Raw genomic sequence first — 15,321 nt, 5'->3', positions numbered from 1 at the left:
TGGCTGTAGGACGCTCAGCGTGCGTCACTGCCTCACACATATTTTTATTTGAGTGCAGCTCATTTTTTCTTCTATTAGTGTGCATCCATCCGTCTCCATCTACGGTGGTTGCAAACACTATATAGGAGTACACAGCGGAGCCTTTCTGCAGCCTGTCAGTGCCAGTGCCCACTTAGCTGCACTGTTGACGGCTGTCTGAGAGGTCTCTGACTGTGTGTGAGTGCAGCTCACGCTGAGTAGAGTGTCCTGCAGCTACGTCTGGTTGTAGGACGCTCAACGTGCGTCACTGCCTCACACATATTTGTCTCTGAGTGCAGCTCATTTTTTCTTCTCCTATTAGTGTGCATCCATCCGTATCCATCAACATTGGTTGGTTGCAAACACTATATAGGAGTAGATAGAGGAGCCTTTTTTTCTGGCTTGTGCCCTGCCGGCGCAGCCAGATTAGTATTACCCAATTTTTTTGGAGCCTCATCTTTTGCATTGTAGGTTACCTGCCTGCATTGTAATAGCTCCAAAAAGTTGGTGATACTATCAGTTTCAATTCTTTGTTCTCATACTTTGAGTTTGTTTCAAACAAAGAAACCACATAAAAAGTTCACCAAACACTACATTTTGAACTTGTGTAGGCCACATCAGCTCCTATTAAAGTCTAGTCCACACACACACACTTCATAAAATTAGTGTTTCTTGTACCTGTAACCAGCTGTTCAGGAATAAGCACACTAAGGCCCCCCTTTGTCCTTTTTTGCCTATCTTAAGCAGTCTTGCAAGATGAAGAAGGCAGGGAGTAAGGCGCGGGGGCGTGGGCGTGGGCGTGGAGTTTCAGCAGGGAGAGGACGTGGGGATTCTGCAGGGAGAGGACGTGGGGATTCTACAGGTAGAGGACGTGGGGATTCTGGGCCTGCTGCGGGCACCAGTGGATCAGCATCCCCCAGTTTTAGCAGGCAACAGTCCTTTATGCGCAGCTTTGTAGGACCTCAACGTACCCCACTGCTGCGGGAGGAACAAATTGAAGCCGTTGTCGGATGGATGGCAGCTAACGCATCGACTTCAATTACTTCCGCATCCTCTCAGGGTCAGAGCACCGAAGAGCAACCATCTGTCTCTTCACCACCTGCCAAAGTGCCCAGGCAGTCAGAGAGACATGGACAGGAGCCATCACAATCTCTACTTCTGTTCTCGGAATCTGTTGGCTTGGAAAGAGGGGGCCAGCCAAGCAGCATTCCTGAATGTGAAGAAGAGGGAGTATGCAGTGATGCGCAACTTCTTTGTCCCTCTGAATCTGAAGAGGCGAGTGGGCCAGTGCCTATGGTCAGCACACCTCAGTACGCATCAGATGATGACGAGACTCAGTTGCCACTTTCTGGTGCGTACGGTGCTGGCGAGACAACCCCGGAGAAGCAGCTGTTTGAAGAGGGGAGGGAAGATGATGAGGTCCTTGACCCATCATGGCGTGAGCAACAGGAAGGTGGTGGGAGCAGCTCGGAGGAAGAGATTCCCCTACCGGCCAAAACAGGAGGCAGAGGGAGGGGGAAGACTTGGTTGCCTGTACCCTCCACTTCGGCACCCGTTAGGAGCATTCCTCCTTCCAAAGGCAAACCGGGCGCTCACAAGAGTTGCAGTGCGTGGTCCTTTTTTGACACAGTTGCAGATGACATTTGCTTTGTCAAATGCAAGCTGTGTCATCAGAGAGTCAAAAGAGGGAGAAATGTCAGCAACCTCAATACCACAAATATGTGGAAACATGTGCGCACCAAGCACGAGTTGGAGTTGCAGAGACACCCTCAAGACGTAGGCCAACGTACAGCACCACCTACCATCTCTTCAGTTCGTGTTGGGCCCTCTTCCTCCAGCTCACACACTGCTGGTTCGGCTTCCTCACAGGATCGCCAAGGAAGAACCTCTGCCACTGTTGTCCGGAGACCCTGTCAGATTCCACCCATAACAGCACGTTCCCATCCATCACAGCCATCGGTAGCACAGGCATGGGATAAAAGGCGCCCTTACTCGGCAAACCATCCCCGAGCACAGTCTCTGAATGCTGGCATTGCCAAACTTCTGGCAGTTGAAATGCTGTCATTCAGGCTGGTGGACACTGACACCTTCCGGGACTTAATGGCATTGGCAGTCCCCCAATACAACGTGCCCAGCCGCTTTTATTTCAGCAGGCGAGCCGTCCCTGCCCTGCAGAAACATGTTGAGGGCAAAATAAAACATGCGCTACTAAACGCCGTTAGTAGCAAGGTCCACCTGACCACCGATGCGTGGACCAGTAACCATGGACAGGGACGATACCTTTCCCTCACTGCCCACTGGGTCAATGTTGTGGAGCCGGGTACGGATCTGGAGAGTGGCGCTGTACGTGTTCTTCCAACGCCACGGATTGCAGGACTCCAGTCTGTACACATAGACTCCTCCTCCTACTCAAGTTCCTCAGAAACAGCAGAGCAGGAGCCTGTTACGACCGATATGAGCACAGCCGTGGCCAAACGTCAACAGGCTGTACTCAAATTAATTTCTTTGGGGAATCGAAGCCACACAGCGCAGGAGCTCTGGAATGCTATCAAGCTGGAGAGCGATGTGTGGTTTGGGCCAGCGAATCTCCAGCCGGGCTTGGTAGTGTGTGACAATGGCCGAAATCTGGTGGCAGCTCTTGGCCTAGGCAACCTCACACACATTCCATGTCTGGCACATGTTCTTAACTTGGTCGTGCAGAGCTTTCTGAGGGACTATCCGGATCTTGATGCACTGTTGCACAAGGTCCGCATAGAGTGCGCTCACTTGCGACGTTCCAGCACGGCAAGATCGCGCCTCGCTGCTCTGCAGCGACGATTTGGCCTTCCAGAACATCGCATCATATGTGACCTACCCACCCGGTGGAATTCAACGTTACATATGTTGGAGCGGTTGTGTGAGCAGCAGGCAGCAGTCATGGAGTACCAGCTGCATCAGGCGCAAACAAGTCGCACTGTGCGCCGTTCACACTTCAGCACCATTGAGTGGGCCTCTATGAAGGACATCTGCCTCGTTTTGCGTGCCTTCGATGAATCCACGCGGATGGCGAGTGCAGATGATGCACTAGTCAGCATGACTGTCCCCCTTATCTGCCTGCTTCAACAAACACTGCAAGCACTAAGGGATGAGGTTTCAGAAGAGGTGGAGGATGAGGAGTCCCAAATGCCATCTGCTTCTGGACAGTCTGCGCTACGTGTTTCCTCACAAAGGCCTAGGCAGGGGACACTTTGTGAGGAGGATGAGGGGGAGTCGATGGAGGAGGAAGACATCTCTCCAGAGGAGGGAGGTACACAAACCTCTACTCAGTATGTACAGCGAGGGTGGGGTGATGCAGAGCAGGTCGAGGTCACGCCTCAAACAGGGGACAGCGGTTCTTTGGCAGTTGGGAGTCTGCAGCACATGGTTGATTTCATGCTGCAGTGCCTGAGAAACGACCGCCGCATCGCCCACATTCTCGTCTCGGCTGATTATTGGGTGTACACCCTCCTAGATCCTCGCTACCGGGACAGCGTACAAAGGCTCATACCAACGTTGAACCGGGAGCGTAAAATGCGGGAGTACGAAGAGTCACTGGTGCAGTCCATAATGTTTTCCATTCCACCCGACAGCATTGTTGCAAGTGCTTTACAAAGCAGCTCTGTGCGTCGAGGCAGTGGAGGAAACTCTGCACAAGGAGGGAGCAGAGGCAGTGCCGCAGCACAAGGCAAGACCACTATGGCCCAAATGTGGCAAAGTTTTGTGTGTCCACCACAATTGTCTACACCATCAGCGACGCCTCGAGTCAGCAGGAGGCAACGCTTCCGTCAGATGGTGTCAGACTACATGTCTTGCCCTGTCGCTGTACTCCCAGATGGCTCTTCCCCCTTCAAGTTTTGGGTCTCTAAGCTGGATACATGGCCAGAGCTTAGCCAGTATGCATTGGAGGTGCTGGCTTGCCCTGCTGCCAGTGTATTATCGGAACGTGTCTTTAGTGCCGCAGGTGGTGTACTAACAGACCGTCGCACGCGACTATCTTCCGATAATGTTGACCGGCTGACTTTTCTGAAAATGAACAAGGCCTGGATCTCCAAAGACTTTGCCATTCCTCTTACAGACTAAATTAGTGGTTGACAACTGTATCCAGGTCTGCTGGTGTGTTCATTTTTCTACCACCTGAACTATAATCCCTGTGCTTCAACACAGCCAGTTGTCGCTCAGATGTGTCGTCTGCACAGAGAAACACACTAGCTCCTGTGTTACTGGGGTTCAGTAATGCCAGCTGATCCCCTGCTGTGTGGACGGCAGAGTCACCAGCTCCATCAACATTCAAACCACTACTGATTTTTAACCGTGCCCAACTTAGGTCTCTGGCTCCACTGTCTCTACTATTTCCCCTGACCTCCAACCCCGCCATCTACATCTCTGAAGTGGCGTCAGCACAATCTACACTTGTTCCTGTGTTCCTGTGGCTCAGTCCCATCAGTTTATCCCCTGATGTGTGTCCGGCAAGGTCTCCTGCTCTGTCCACATTCCCATAACCAGTAGTGGGAATGAGGACAGAGCTGGCGAACTTGCCGGACAAACATCAGGGGATCAACTGATGGGACTGAGCACCAGTAACACAGGAACAAGTGTAGATTGTGCTGACGCCACTTCAGAGATGTAGCTGGCGGGGTTGGAGGCCAGGGTAAATAGTAGAGACAGTGGAGCCAGAGGCCTAAGTGGAGCATGGTTAGAATCAGTAGTAGTCCACAACCTCCATAAAAACCGCTGCCCATTGGCCTCTGCATGCGGCATGCGTAATCCTGGGCACCAACAGCGTCAGTTGGTGTTCAGAAGTGTCGTCTCCACAGAGCCAAACACATTCGTTCAAGTGTTAGTGGGGTTCAGCACTGCCAGCTGTTCCCCTGCTGTGGAGATGGCAAGTCTCCTGCTGCCTTCACCTGCCAAAATCCAGTAGGCCCCAGCCTGCTCCTCGCCTAATCCTGGGCTCCAACAGCGTCAGTTGGTGTTCAGAAGTGTCGTCTCCACAGAGCCAAACACATTCGTTCAAGTGTTAGTGGGGTTCAGCACTGCCAGCTGTTCCCCTGCTGTGGAGATGGCAAGTCTCCTGCTGCATTCACCTGCCAAAATCCAGTAGGCCCCAGCCTGCTCCTCGCCTAATCCTGGGCTCCAACAGCGTCAGTTGGTGTTCAGAAGTGTCGTCTCCACAGAGCCAAACACATTCGTTCAAGTGTTAGTGGGGTTCAGCACTGCCAGCTGTTCCCCTGCTGTGGAGATGGCAAGTCTCCTGCTGCCTTCACCTGCCAAAATCCAGTAGGCCCCAGCCTGCTCCTCGCCTAATCCTGGGCTCCAACAGCGTCAGTTGGTGTTCAGAAGTGTCGTCTCCACAGAGCCAAACACATTCGTTCAAGTGTTAGTGGGGTTCAGCACTGCCAGCTGTTCCCCTGCTGTGGAGATGGCAAGTCTCCTGCTGCATTCACCTGCCAAAATCCAGTAGGCCCCAGCCTGCTCCTCGCCTAATCCTGGGCTCCAACAGCGTCAGTTGGTGTTCAGAAGTGTCGTCTCCACAGAGCCAAACACATTCGTTCAAGTGTTAGTGGGGTTCAGCACTGCCAGCTGTTCCCCTGCTGTGGAGATGGCAAGTCTCCTGCTGCCTTCACCTGCCAAAATCCAGTAGGCCCCAGCCTGCTCCTCGCCTAATCCTGGGCTCCAACAGCGTCAGTTGGTGTTCAGAAGTGTCGTCTCCACAGAGCCAAACACATTCGTTCAAGTGTTAGTGGGGTTCAGCACTGCCAGCTGTTCCCCTGCTGTGGAGATGGCAAGTCTCCTGCTGCCTTCACCTGCCAAAATCCAGTAGGCCCCAGCCTGCTCCTCGCCTAATCCTGGGCTCCAACAGCGTCAGTTGGTGTTCAGAAGTGTCGTCTCCACAGAGCCAAACACATTCGTTCAAGTGTTAGTGGGGTTCAGCACTGCCAGCTGTTCCCCTGCTGTGGAGATGGCAAGTCTCCTGCTGCATTCACCTGCCAAAATCCAGTAGGCCCCAGCCTGCTCCTCGCCTAATCCTGGGCTCCAACAGCGTCAGTTGGTGTTCAGAAGTGTCGTCTCCACAGAACCAAACACATTCGTTCAAGTGTTAGTGGGGTTCAGCACTGCCAGCTGTTCCCCTGCTGTGGAGATGGCAAGTCTCCTGCTGCATTCACCTGCCAAAATCCAGTAGGCCCCAGCCTGCTCCTCGCCTAATCCTGGGCTCCAACAGCGTCAGTTGGTGTTCAGAAGTGTCGTCTCCACAGAGCCAAACACATTCGTTCAAGTGTTAGTGGGGTTCAGCACTGCCAGCTGTTCCCCTGCTGTGGAGATGGCAAGTCTCCTGCTGCATTCACCTGCCAAAATCCAGTAGGCCCCAGCCTGCTCCTCGCCTAATCCTGGGCTCCAACAGCGTCAGTTGGTGTTCAGAAGTGTCGTCTCCACAGAACCAAACACATTCGTTCAAGTGTTAGTGGGGTTAAGCACTGCCAGCTGTTCCCCTGCTGTGGAGATGGCAAGTCTCCTGCTGCATTCACCTGCCAAAATCCAGTAGGCCCCAGCCTGCTCCTCGCCTAATCCTGGGCTCCAACAGCGTCAGTTGGTGTTCAGAAGTGTCGTCTCCACAGAGCCAAACACATTCGTTCAAGTGTTAGTGGGGTTCAGCACTGCCAGCTGTTCCCCTGCTGTGGAGATGGCAAGTCTCCTGCTGCATTCACCTGCCAAAATCCAGTAGGCCCCAGCCTGCTCCTCGCCTAATCCTGGGCTCCAACAGCGTCAGTTGGTGTTCAGAAGTGTCGTCTCCACAGAGCCAAACACATTCGTTCAAGTGTTAGTGGGGTTCAGCACTGCCAGCTGTTCCCCTGCTGTGGAGATGGCAGTCTCTCCTGCTGTCTCCGCATTACAAAGACAGTAGGCCTCTGCCTACACCCTCCTATTTCCTGGGCTTCAACACAGCCAGTTGTAGTTCGGAAGTGCCGTCCACACGGAAAGAGATACTTGCTCCCGTGTCTCAGTGGGGTTCAGTAACGTCAGCTGATCCCCTGCTGTGTGGATGGCAGTCTCTCCTGCTGTAAACTCATTCAAAATACAGTAGGCCTCTGCCTACACCCTCCTATTTCCTGGGCTTCAACACAGCCAGTTGTAGTTCGGAAGTGCCGTCCACACGGAAAGAGACACTTGCTCCCGTGTCTCAGTGGGGTTCAGTAACGTCAGCTGATCCCCTGCTGTGTGGATGGCAGTCTCTCCTGCTGTAAACTCATTCAAAATACAGTAGGCCTCTGCCTACACCCTCCTATTTCCTGGGCTTCAACACAGCCAGTTGTAGTTCGGAAGTGCCGTCCACACGGAAAGAGACACTTGCTCCCGTGTCTCAGTGGGGTTCAGTAACGTCAGCTGATCCCCTGCTGTGTGGATGGCAGTCTCTCCTGCTGTAAACTCATTCAAAATACAGTAGGCCTCTGCCTACACCCTCCTATTTCCTGGGCTTCAACACAGCCAGTTGTAGTTCGGAAGTGCCGTCCACACGGAAAGAGATACTTGCTCCCGTGTCTCAGTGGGGTTCAGTAACGTCAGCTGATCCCCTGCTGTGTGGATGGCAGTCTCTCCTGCTGTAAACTCATTCAAAATACAGTAGGCCTCTGCCTACACCCTCCTATTTCCTGGGCTTCAACACAGCCAGTTGTAGTTCGGAAGTGCCGTCCACACGGAAAGAGACACTTGCTCCCGTGTCTCAGTGGGGTTCAGTAACGTCAGCTGATCCCCTGCTGTGTGGATGGCAGTCTCTCCTGCTGTAAACTCATTCAAAATACAGTAGGCCTCTGCCTACACCCTCCTATTTCCTGGGCTTCAACACAGCCAGTTGTAGTTCGGAAGTGCCGTCCACACGGAAAGAGACACTTGCTCCCGTGTCTCAGTGGGGTTCAGTAACGTCAGCTGATCCCCTGCTGTGTGGATGGCAGTCTCTCCTGCTGTAAACTCATTCAAAATACAGTAGGCCTCTGCCTACACCCTCCTATTTCCTGGGCTTCAACACAGCCAGTTGTAGTTCGGAAGTGCCGTCCACACGGAAAGAGATACTTGCTCCCGTGTCTCAGTGGGGTTCAGTAACGTCAGCTGATCCCCTGCTGTGTGGATGGCAGTCTCTCCTGCTGTAAACTCATTCAAAATACAGTAGGCCTCTGCCTACACCCTCCTATTTCCTGGGCTTCAACACAGCCAGTTGTAGTTCGGAAGTGCCGTCCACACGGAAAGAGATACTTGCTCCCGTGTCTCAGTGGGGTTCAGTAACGTCAGCTGATCCCCTGCTGTGTGGATGGCAGTCTCTCCTGCTGTAAACTCATTCAAAATACAGTAGGCCTCTGCCTACACCCTCCTATTTCCTGGGCTTCAACACAGCCAGTTGTAGTTCGGAAGTGCCGTCCACACGGAAAGAGACACTTGCTCCCGTGTCTCAGTGGGGTTCAGTAACGTCAGCTGATCCCCTGCTGTGTGGATGGCAGTCTCTCCTGCTGTAAACTCATTCAAAATACAGTAGGCCTCTGCCTACACCCTCCTATTTCCTGGGCTTCAACACAGCCAGTTGTAGTTCGGAAGTGCCGTCCACATGGAAAGAGATACTTGCTCCCGTGTCTCAGTGGGGTTCAGTAACGTCAGCTGATCCCCTGCTGTGTGGATGGCAGTCTCTCCTGCTGTAAACTCATTCAAAATACAGTAGGCCTCTGCCTACACCCTCCTATTTCCTGGGCTTCAACACAGCCAGTTGTAGTTCGGAAGTGCCGTCCACACGGAAAGAGATACTTGCTCCCGTGTCTCAGTGGGGTTCAGTAACGTCAGCTGATCCCCTGCTGTGTGGATGGCAGTCTCTCCTGCTGTCACCTCATTCAAAATTCAGTAGGCCTCTGCCTACACCCTCCTATTTCCTGGGCTTCAACACAGCCAGTTGTAGTTCGGAAGTGCCGTCCACACGGAAAGAGACACTTGCTCCCGTGTCTCAGTGGGGTTCAGTAACGTCAGCTGATCCCCTGCTGTGTGGATGGCAGTCTCTCCTGCTGTAAACTCATTCAAAATACAGTAGGCCTCTGCCTACACCCTCCTATTTCCTGGGCTTCAACACAGCCAGTTGTAGTTCGGAAGTGCCGTCCACACGGAAAGAGACACTTGCTCCCGTGTCTCAGTGGGGTTCAGTAACGTCAGCTGATCCCCTGCTGTGTGGATGGCAGTCTCTCCTGCTGTAAACTCATTCAAAATACAGTAGGCCTCTGCCTACACCCTCCTATTTCCTGGGCTTCAACACAGCCAGTTGTAGTTCGGAAGTGCCGTCCACACGGAAAGAGATACTTGCTCCCGTGTCTCAGTGGGGTTCAGTAACGTCAGCTGATCCCCTGCTGTGTGGATGGCAGTCTCTCCTGCTGTCACCTCATTCAAAATTCAGTAGGCCTCTGCCTACACCCTCCTATTTCCTGGGCTTCAACACAGCCAGTTGTAGTTCGGAAGTGCCGTCCACACGGAAAGAGATACTTGCTCCCGTGTCTCAGTGGGGTTCAGTAATGTCAGCTGATCCCCTGCTGTGTGGATGGCAAAGTCTCCTGCTGCCTACACAGTCGTACCACTACTGATTTTTAACCGTGCTCCAATGAGGCCTGTGGCTCCACTGTCTCTCGTATTTCCCCTGTCCTCCAACCCTGCCAGTTACAGCTCCGAAGTGGCGTCTGCACAATCCACACTTGTTCCTGTGTTACAGGTGTTCAGTCCGATCAGTTAATCCCCTGATGTGTGTCCGGCAATGTCGCCTGCTCTGTCCACATTCCCATTATCGGAATGTGGACAGAGCAGCCGACATTGCCGGACACACATCAGGGGATTAACTGACCGGACTGAACACCTGTAACACAGGAACAAGTGTGGATTGTGCAGACGCCACTTCGGAGCTGTAACTGGCGGGGTTGGAGGACAGGGGAAATACGAAAATCAGTGAATCCACAGGCCTAAGTGGAGCTTGGTTCAAATTAGTAGTCTACAACCGATCTTAAAATTTCTTCAATGCAGCCTAAGCCTGCTCCGTGCTTGTCCCTGGGCTTCAACACAGCCAGTTGTTGCTCGGAAGTGCCGTCTTCACAGAGTAAAACACTAGCTCCTGTGTTTGTGGGGTTCAGTAACGTCAGCTGTTCCCCTGCTGTTTTGATGGCAATCTGTCCTGCTGCCTCCCAATTGACAGCACATCAGGCCTCAGCCTGCTAAGTGCTTGTCCTGGGCTCCAACATCGCCAGTTGCTGCTCATAACTGACTTTGGCACGGGTACTCCCTCCTGCCCAGCTTGGTTCCAGCCCTGCCTGCTGTTTCCGGGAAGTGTCAATGTCAGTTTGCCACCCCAAGTTGCCATGTCGTGTTGCGGTTGGGTTAGCCGAGGCTAGGGTGCCAGCAGTTTAGGTGCTTCCTATGTGGACTGCGGGTTCTGGTAAGAAAGGTTTGTTCCATAGTGCCAGTAGGACAAGCACCCCCTGTAGGACTGTGTTATTCGGTAACTGCGGCCAGCTTGCGGCATGCCAACTTTGCTTTTCAGGGGTAACTTCTGATACCCCTCCGGGTTCCAGCACCGTCAGCTGGTTCTCATCAGAGCCTTTGGCCTAGGTGCCTCCATCTCGGTATCCGAGTTCCAGCAACGTCTGCTGGTCCTTGGTAGTGCTTTGTAGCACAGGTACCTCCTGCTTAGTAACTGGGTTCCAGCACCGTCAGCTGGTCCTCGGTTGTGCCATTGGCTCTTATTCCTTCTGCTGCCCCTCCGGGTGCCAGCACTGTCAGCTGGTCCTCGCTATTTCCATTTGCTCTTGCAGCTTATGCTACCCCTCCGGGTTCCAGCACCGTCAGCTGGTTCTCGTCAGAGCCTTTGGCCTAGGTGCCTCCATCTCGGTATCCGAGTTCCGGCAACGTCTGCTGGTCCTTGGTAGTGCTTTGTAGCACAGGTACCTCCTGCTTAGTAACCGGGTTCCAGCACCGTCAGCTGGTCCTCGGTTGTGCCATTGGCTCTTATTCCTTCTGCTGCCCCTCCGGGTGCCAGCACTGTCAGCTGGTCCTCGCTATTTCCATTTGCTCTTGCAGCTTATGCTACCCCTCCGGGTTCCAGCACCGTCAGCTGGTTCTCGTCAGAGCCTTTGGCCTAGGTGCCTCCATCTCGGTATCCGAGTTCCGGCAACGTCTGCTGGTCCTTGGTAGTGCTTTGTAGCACAGGTACCTCCTGCTTAGTAACCGGGTTCCAGCACCGTCAGCTGGTCCTCGGTAGTGCCATTGGCTCTTGTTCCTTCTGCTGCCCCTCCGGGTGCCAGTACCGTCAGCTGGTTCAAGAGGACAAAGAACAGGAAGACAACCACCAAGATGCAGAACAACAAGAGAGAGAAGACAAAGAAGCATAAAAAAAACAAAGCAGAAGAACATTAAGCATAAGACTAATACTCTGAGCAAATGATATTATCTTATTTATAAGCAGAAGAAGACTAAGCAGTGTATGGGGGTGAGTCCGTTCCTCCTCGTGGTGCCCCTGGAAAAGGCCTGCTTCTGCAGGCCAAACTGAACGCGGACAAATCCTGTTGTAAATCTTTTGTGACAGGCAGAACGGAAGGTGTAAACTTCTAACTTTTCTAGATAACAACTACAGGAATGCCTGACACAAACAAGAATATGATGAAGAAGAATAGGAAGAAGATGAAGAAGCTGAATATGTAGAATAATAATTGTTGAATAAGAAGAATATGAAGAATGGAAGAAGAAGAAGAAGAATATGAAGAATGGAAGAAGAAGAAGAAGAAGAAGAAGAAGAAGAAGAAGAAGAAGAAGAAGAAGAAGAAGAAGAAGAAGAAGAAGAAGAAGAAGAAGAAGAAGAAGAAGAAGAAGAAGAAGAAGAAGAAGAAGAAGAAGAAGAAGAAGAAGAAGAAGAAGAAGAAGGTAAAAAGAAGAAGAAGAAGAAGAAGAAGAAGAAGGTAAAAAGAAGAAGAAGAAGAAGAAGAAGAAGGTAAAAAGAAGAAGAAGAAGAAGAAGAAGAAGAAGAAGAAGAAGAAGGTAAAAAGAAGAAGAAGAAGAAGAAGAAGGTAAAAAGAAGAAGAAGAAGAAGAAGAAGAAGAAGAAGAAGAAGAAGGTAAAAAGAAGAAGAAGAAGAAGAAGAAGAAGAAGAAGAAGAAGAAGGTAAAAAGAAGAAGAAGAAGAAGAAGGTAAAAAGAAGAAGAAGAAGAAGAAGGTAAAAAGAAGAAGAAGAAGAAGAATGTAAAAAGAAGAAGAAGAAGAAGAATGTAAAAAGAAGAAGAAGAAGAAGAATGTAAAAAGAAGAAGAAGAAGAAGAAGAAGAATGTAAAAAGAAGAAGAAGAAGAAGAAGAAGAATGTAAAAAGAAGAAGAAGAAGAAGAATGTAAAAAGAAGAAGAAGAAGAAGAAGAAGAATGTAAAAAGAAGAAGAAGAAGAAGAAGACATACATGTCTGGCAAAATATAAATGAGGCTAACATAGTCAATATCTTTGTAACTCCTAACATCTTTAAAAAAAAAAGTTTAATTCCTGCTATTCCATTTGATTGGGCTAAACCTCTATGGCTTTAATGTCTCCTCCACCTCCCACAATACATTCTACATTATTCTTAGTTGTTTTTCTTCATGTAGAATTAACCTACAAGGAAAGAAAGGGTTTTTTTTAATTCCGATATTTTGGCCCCATTGACTTGCATTGGTTCCCGGTATCGGAATCGGCGATACCGATACTTTTTTTTAAGATCGGCCGATCCATTCCGATCCGATATTTTCAAGTATCGGCTGGTATCGCTCAACTCTACTCATCATGCTCCGATACGGCAGAGAAATAGCGGTATAGTACAATGAAAAATACTTCACTTTTTACATCTCATGACGAGGCCCATCTATTTCTCCATACAGAATCATTGGTCCCATATAATGTTTGAAACAGTATATGATGAGCTCCACATAATGCTACAGTATATGTTGGTCCCCATGGATGAAGCTCCACTGTCTTATGGGCCCAAATAATGCTCCAAACATAATGGGCCCCATTTCTAATGCTCTAGTGTATAATGGGCCCTGTAAATGCTGCTCCAGTGTCTGATGTCCACCTTTGGAATGTTCCAGTGTATGGTGGGCCCCATCTATCATTCTCCAGAGTATAGTGCTCCCCAAAAATTGCTGTCCCAACATTGAAAACAATGAAATAAGTCTCCTCGCTATGGAATCCATGTCCTAGTCTGGACTCCTCGTCGTCCCCATCTTCCATCTCACTGCACAGTATTTCAACCTTGCAAGTGCTGTGATCGTGAGCAAGCAGGGGGGGCCCACTCGTTGGCGACAGCACTGGCACAGGGCCCCTGATAGTACGGTGGTGTGTCTGACGGCGGGTGGGCCGAACCTGCACTTTCATCTGCAGCTTCCTCTTTGTCACCGTGTAAGATGGAACTGTGTATGGGAAGGGTAACCTGAGTGTCATCAGGGTCAGATTCAGGCCATGTAGCGTGCGAGGGGAATGTAGTGGTCTGGGTCAATGTACCAGCAGATTCATCGAGCAGTGGCTGAGCATCAGTGCACTTGTGTCGCCCCCAGGAGTACGATCGCCACAGTGACATTACCTTCCTCCTAGGGAGTGTGATGTCATGCTTGGGAGCAACGAACGATCTCTCTAGCAGGTTAACTGATTGGGCGGCGTTATTCCCACGAGTCATGACCCTCCAAACAGCGTTCATGAAGGCAAAGTGTTTGTTTTACGTGGGCAGTATGGTTGCAAAGCTGAACCTTAACGGAATGTCCAGAAGGGCACCACCAGGAGTGGAGCCTACGGTTAAATTCGACTCCACCTGGGAAACCTCAAACATGCCAGCTACAGAACAGATGCACACATTGCAAGCTTAATTCCGTTAACGAACGAGACTCCGTCATGCCCCGCGGTCCGAGTGCGGCTTACTAGAGGGACACGTGAGGCTCTGGCACATGAGATTGGAAAATAACTGGTGTGTCATGCCCTTACATGTCCGTGGCTGCATGTGCACTACACTGAAAAGGCCAGCGTTTGTCGCTTACAGGTGCAGATAACCCGCTGAACAACGTTAGTGATGGGGATCACTGATTACAATTATTACCCGCGAACAATGATTTCCCAGTAAGTGCAGGTCAACTGCAGTTCCGGAATTAGGCCTAACCGTCATTCCTGAAAAAATGAAAAACTTACGTGTGCAAACCACAGGTGCTGTAGATTGCTTAACAGCTCGCCAGCCGTTCTCACGCCCAGTATGGATTACACGTGATTGCACAAAGGTGAGAAAGGGTACCGTATCCCCAGATAACATGTATGGATAGCGTACACATTCAAAATATATGTCTCAGGAGGCAGGCTCAGACGGTGTTAGGCCCAGTATGGATTGCACGTGATTGCACAAAGGTTAGAAAGGGTACCGTATCCCCAGATAACATGTATGGATAGCGTACACATTCAAAATATATGTCTCAGGAGGCAGGCTCAGACGGTGTTAGGCCCAGTATGGATTGCACGTGATTGCACAAAGGTTAGAAAGGGTACCGTTTCCCTGGATAACATGTATGGATAGCGTACACATTCAAAATATATGTCTCAGGAGGCAGGCTCAGACAGTGTTAGGCCCAGTATGGATTGCACGTGATTGCACAAAGGTGAGAAAGGGTACCGTATCCCCAGATAACATGTATGGATAGCGTACACATTCAAAATATATGTCTCAGGAGGCAGGCTCAGATGGTGTTAGGCCCAGTATGGATTGCACGTGATTGCACAAAGGTGAGAAAGGGTACCGTATCCCCAGATAACATGTATGGATAGCGTACACATTCAAAATATATGTCTCAGGAGGCAGGCTCAGACGGTGTTAGGCCCAGTATGGATTGCACGTGATTGCACAAAGGTTAGAAAGGGTACCGTTTCCCCGGATAACATGTATGGATAGCGTACACATTCAAAATATATGTCTCAGGAGGCAGGCTCAGACGGTGTTAGTCCCAGTATGGATTGCACGTGATTGCACAAAGGTTAGAAAGGGTACCGTATCCCCAGATAACATGTATGGATAGCGTACACATTCAAAATATATGTCTATACATCAGGAGGCAGGCTCAGACGGTGTTAGGCCCAGTATGGATTGCACGTGATTGCACAAAGGTTAGAAAGGGTACCGTATCCACAGATAACATGTATGGATAGCGTACACATTCAAAATATATGTCTCAGGAGGCAGGCTCAGACGGTGTTAGGCCCAGTATGGATTGCACGTGATTGCACAAAGGTTAGAAAG

This window comes from Dendrobates tinctorius, unplaced genomic scaffold (genome assembly GCF_039654945.1).
Source record: "Dendrobates tinctorius isolate UK_male_01 unplaced genomic scaffold, ASM3965494v1 ptg000003l, whole genome shotgun sequence".
NCBI classification, from domain to species: Eukaryota; Metazoa; Chordata; class Amphibia; order Anura; family Dendrobatidae; genus Dendrobates; species Dendrobates tinctorius.
Note: the sequence above shows the minus strand (reverse complement) of the source record.